Genomic DNA, 6,000 nt, shown 5'->3' with positions numbered 1-6,000 from the left:
TTGTTATGGCAGTCCTTGGCAAGCTAATATAAAAATATAGTAAAAATAATTAGAAAGTGATAACTTGTATCTTTTTAAAAAAGATTTGTTTATCTATTTGCCAGAAAGAGAGAGAGAGAGATCACAAGTATGCAGAGGCAGGCAGAGAGAGAGGTGGAAGCAGACTCCCCGCCAAGCAGAGAGCCCGATGCAGGGCTCGATCCCAAGACCCTGAGATCATGACCTGAGCAGAAGGCAGAGGCTTAACCCACTGAGCCACCCAGGCACCACCTTGTAAGTATCTTTTATTTTTAAAAATTACAATTTATTTAGGGGCACCTGGATGGCTCAGTCGGTAGTGTGTGTGACTCTTGATCTCTGGGTTGTGAATTTGAGCCCTATGTTGGGTGTGGAGATTACTTAAAATCTTAAAAAATAAAATAAAATTTATTTAAATTATGAGATAAAAGAAAAAATGGCTGCCTTGGGTACCTGGGTGGCTTGGTGGGTTGAGTGTCTGCCTTTGGCTCTGGTCATAATCTCAGGGTCCTTGGATCAAGTCCCACGTCAGGCTCTCTGCTCAGCGGGGAGTCTGCTGCTCCCTCTCACTCTTCCTTTGTGCTGTCTTTCTCAAAAAATTAATAAAATCTTTTTAAAAATGGCTGCCTTTAACATCTGGCTTACAGAATTCATGAAAAATTATCGGTTCTCACAAGACTGTGCAACCCAGCTTCAGCATACCATTGCATATTCTGCTGAAAATTTCTATTTTCAACCAAGAACTCTTTTCTCAGTGCTGGGCTTATATAGCTAACCTCCTACTTCAACATTTATGTGACTCACAGACATCTCAAACTTAACAGATCCAAAAACAAGTCCTGTATCTTTCCCCCAACTCTGTTTTTCTTCAGTGTTCCCTGTATCAGTATTCAGATTGTTCAAACCAGAAACCTTGAGGTCATCCTTGTCCTTTTTTTTTTTTTTTTCTCCCTCAATGACTCTTTTCCCCACTGCCTCCCTGTGAGAAGTGTGACTCCATCTACTCTCTCATAGGATACCTTTCTGACCTTCGTTATTGCACCCAGCCACCCTTGGACCAGAGAGCCCTCTTTTCAAGTCTTCCCACCACGAAGCCCCGTCCTTCTTCAAGGGATCTCACTCTTCTGTGTCGAAATCCTGCTCATCATCTTGGCCTCAGTTAAATGTGACTTCCTCAGAACGGCCTTTCCTGATGCGGAATTTAGGTTAGGATCCCCTCTTATAGTTCCCGGCCTTTCTCTGATAGCAGTAAACACAGTTCGTCTTTATGTAAGAATTCGTGGATCCTCAGGTTTGCGCCCTTCCAGATGTCATTAGGATTCACTAGGAGTAGACGCCCTGGAGGATATAAAGGTGGACAGAAAAACTGGAAAAACTCGAGTCTGTATTTTTAAAATTAGCAAGGATAAACAAAAGCGTATTAGATTTGGCACGCAAGGGTTTGGGTGGCTCAGTGGTTAAGCCTATTCCTTTGACTCAGGTCATTATCTCAGGGTCCTGGGATCATGCCCCACATTGGGGTCTCTGCTCTGCAGGAAGCCTGCCTCTCCCTCTCTTTCTGCTGCTCCCCCTGCTTGCGCTCTGTCAAATAAATAAAATCTTAAAAAAAAAAAAAAAAAGATTTGGCAAGCAAGACATTTGATGACTAATCTAGGTGAGATTGGCAGAGTTAAAGACGTTTTGGTATTATAATAGGTGTGTGTGCTCCTTTATACTAGTTTCTAACATAACCTGGGTGTCTCCTACTGCCGGTCTCCCCCCTCCAAGGTGAACAGAAAAATTCTCTCCTGTAGAGGGTCCCTAAACGTCTTCCCTGATAGCTGCAGGAAGACAGATGGGGAAGCAAGGAAAACTGTTTGAGGGACGGACAAGTGGACCCTTTACATGTAAAGAAACTGGGGTGTAAGCCTCGATTCGGAAACTGGCAGAAGCAGTAGGCCCCCTCACCCCGCTCTGGAGCCCCGGACCAGAACCGCCCTCCGCGTCCGGGTTAACAGCCCCTACCCGCCAAGCACGGGCTTTCAGCTTCGAACCCTCGCTTCCGCCCTAGGGCCTTTGTTACGGCGCAGAACGTTCCAGACGGGCCGGAAGGCGGTTGGCAGGAGGCGGGAGCTGCAGTGCAGGGGTGGGCCCTAGCTTGAGGGCTCTGGCCTCGGAGGTGGCGGGTGGGTGGGAACGGCTGCGAGCAGCCCCCGGCCACGGATGCGGCCGCTGGGGGGCGCGCGAGTCGCCGCCCCCGCCGCCCCTGCCGTCTCCTCCGCCGCGCGCCCGCTCACATGACCGTCCACGTGACCGCGGCGCGTTCGGGAGTCCGCGTCCCCGCCTGCCGCGGGCTCTGCGGCAGCTGCCAAACGAGTACCCGGGGCGGTGGCGCGGGGCGGGGCGTGTGGCCCAGGCTGACAGATCTGCGGTCGCCATTTCGTCGCTGCCCTAGTGTTTGGCGAATGGCATCTCGTGTCTAAGTCCTGATGCTGCCGTTTACCAGATCTGTAGTCCTGGGCGGGTCGTTTAACGTTCCCGAGCCGCGGCTTACGAATCTGTAAAAATTGGCATATCTTGGTCGGGAGGACTTAATGACATACAGTGGGAGTTTCATCGTAGACGCACTTAACGCGGACTGGTTAAATACGGCAGAAGCTTGCCAGCCACCATTCCGTGCGAGTGACAGATGGGAGACGAGACCATGTTCTCTGTGGCTCCAATTCTGCGCCTCTCAGTGCCTGTTACCTTAGGAGGCTGACTGAGATTCTAGAATTTTGTTTTTAAAACTAGGTTCTAGGGGCGCCTGGGTGGCTCAGTGGGTTAAGCCTCTGCCTTTGGCTCAGGTCATGATCTCTGGGTCCTGGGATCGAGCCCCGCGTCAGGCTCTCTGCTCAGAGAGCCTGCTTCCCCCTCTCTCTCTGCTTACATGTGATCTTTCTCTCTGTCAAATAAATAAATAAAATCTTAAAAAAAAAAAAAAAACTAGGTTCTAGAGTTTTCGGATGCCTCCTTTCTAATAGGACCCGTGTGAAGGTAATCCACCCATTTTACCAAGGGCTGGCATGTCCTCCAACTGGCACATAAAGGACCTCAAGAAATCCACATGTGCAGTCAAGGTTCAAAAAACTTGGGAACCCGGGTCATCAGTTTCTCACCTAACTGCTATATTGACAGCAAAGTACATGTGATAAACCTTTAAGGAAGACTGAAAGAGCATTAAACTTCCTGGAAGAGAGGAACCAGGTATGAGAACCTAACTAACAATGGCAGTACATGGCAGAAAAAGAAAAACTCTTGGTCTCATCCAGAGTTCAAGCCTCCTGCCAGAGAAGGCAGCTTCAGACGGAAGGATTTCAAAACCACCCAAGGATGGCATAACATTTAGAAACCACTTCAACTTCTAAAATGTGCAAACCATTGGTGGGACTGTATCTGTAGAGAACAGGGAATAAAACCCACCCAGGGCTACTAAAATAAATTACCGGCCAAATGGCTCTTTTCTAGAATATGATGAGGCTGGTAGCTTCTGGGGGGAAAGGGCCCAAATGTTTTTATGTTTCCAAACTAGAAACACAAAGCTCTGGATTGAAAACAATGACCTTGTGACCACTTCTGTCTCCCTCTTTCATTGTGGTAGCGTAGCCCGGTATTTAATAAGCCAAACATGTTCCATGGGGATACCAATGCCAGTACCCTAAAAACAACAACAACAACAACAACAACAAAACCTGCTTTCATTGCAGCGATTAAATGCAAAGTGCTAGGTGACCACAGCACTTTCCACGATTGGGATTTATAGTTCTACATTCTAGAAGTCAAGTAGGACCTCATAGTGAAAAGCCTTGGCTTTAGTGTGGCTCACAGACTGCATTGCCATCTGAGGTACCACGCTCTTTAGAAGCGTGCTCCTAAAAAAGAAGAAGAAGAAGGAGAAGGAGAAGGAGAAGGAGAAGGAGAAGGAGAAGGAGAAGAAGAGTGCTCCTGAAGATATCAAAGGCTACCTCTCCCCAACATTACCCGTGTCCTTCACTTTGCTGACCTAAGCAGAATTTGCTATTTCAAAGCCACATACATGAGGCTGAGTGAGATTCCCCTCCGACTCCCAGAGCCATGGGTGCTGACCCTAATCTAAATGTGGTAATGAGTTGGACGGGTTGGACATTCTTCAGTGTTAGCGAGTTACATCACTTATAGTAGACAGTCATGGCAACAATCAAGCTTAAAACAGATCATGCATGTTGAGAAGAATGTATTTAGGATTTTAAGGGTTTTCTATTAACAAAGAAGGGAAACACATTGTTGGAGTGGCCTAGCAAGCCGATCGTGTCAGCTTTGTGGGAGAAATTGAAGAACTTCTTGAGAGCCACAGAGAAATACTAATAAGAAGGATGAGGAACTGATAAAATCATCCCAGAAGACAAAGATATGAGAAACAGGAAGGGAAGACCAGATCGCATCTTCGCAAATATGTTAAAATTTCTGCAAAAATGCTGAAATACCTGATTTAGCCCCCCCCCCTTTTAAGTAGACTCCACACCCAGCGCGGAGCTGGAGCTTGAACTGACAACCCTGAGATCAAGACCTAAGCTGAAATCAAGAGTTGGATGCTTAACTGACTGACCACCCAGGCACCCATGACTGACTTAATTTCTGAATAAAATCTCTCTGTGGAGAGAAACCAGAAAATTAAATGTGGTTAACACTGTATCCTTATAACTCAGCAGTTCAGTGTATAAGTATGCTCCCAACAAAAATGCATACTCAGGTCCACTAAAAGACTTGTATAACACTTTATGTACATAGGAGCTTTTCCTATAACAGCTAACAACCAAAAACAACTCAAATGGCCATCAACAGTAGAATAAATTGTGGTATGGCCATACAACAGAGTAATGTAAAGCAATGAAAATAATGAGCTACCATTTCATGCAACAAGATAGATGACTCACCGTCCTAATGCTGAGAAAAATAAGTCAGGCACAAAAGAATATACGCTCTATGGTATTTTATGAAATTGAACAGGCAAAGCTAATCTATACTAACAGGTCATATAAGAGTTCCCTTTAAGGATGTAGTGTCAGGGAAAGGGCAAGAAGGAGCCTCTGGGATGCTAGAAATGTTCTGGATCTTTTTGGTGAGGATCACACAGCATATGTAAAAATTCATTGAACAATTTAAGATGAATTTACTTTATAGTTGCTACATCTCAAATAAAAAATAATAAAACTTCTTGTAGCATTATGTAACATTTGAGCGAGTATCAACAAGTGTTTGAGCAGTTCAAGATTCAGTGGTAACAACTGGTGAATACCATGTTGTTTTTTTTTTAAAGATTATTTATTTATTTATTTGACAGAAAGAGATCACAAGTAGACAGAGAGGCAGGCAGAGAGAGAGAGAGAGGGAAGCAGGCTCCCCGCTGAGCAGAGAGCCCGACTCGGGACTCGATCCCAGGACCCTGAGATCATGACCTGAGCTGAAGGCAGCGGCTTAACCCACTGAGCCACCCAGGCGCCCCGTGAATACCATGTTTTAAGCAACCAGCCCCTGATCAGGGACACTTCCCAACCTCGAACTAGAGTCGGCCATGGCTGAAGCTTTCCCTTTGTGCCCTAAGCCTTCATCCACCACAGTTTTTTGTTATTGTCACACTGATAAGAATATCCAGGTTGGGTGGATGACAGGTTTTAAGGTTCACATCCTTCTTTTGATATGTTTTCTTCGTCTTCAGTTAAAATTACGAAATTTTATTCATGCACCATTGTATGATGCTCCTGCTACTGTATTTTACACAAAACCAACATCTGCTGTATCTGATAGGTTCAGTAAGGGATTTTCAAGGGTAATTCTGAGACATGGCTGTCACCTTATCTCTCCCAACTCTCTATCTTTGCCCTCCTGTTTTACATAGCATAGCATCTGACATACAGAAACTGCCAGTTCAGCCTCTTCAGCCTAGACTCCCACCTCCCACAACCCACATGAGCTCTCCCATCAAAG

Source organism: Lutra lutra, chromosome 8 (assembly GCF_902655055.1).
Source record: "Lutra lutra chromosome 8, mLutLut1.2, whole genome shotgun sequence".
Classification (NCBI taxonomy): Eukaryota; Metazoa; Chordata; class Mammalia; order Carnivora; family Mustelidae; genus Lutra; species Lutra lutra.
The sequence above is the reverse complement of the archived record's forward strand: the minus strand, read 5'-3'. Positions refer to the sequence as shown.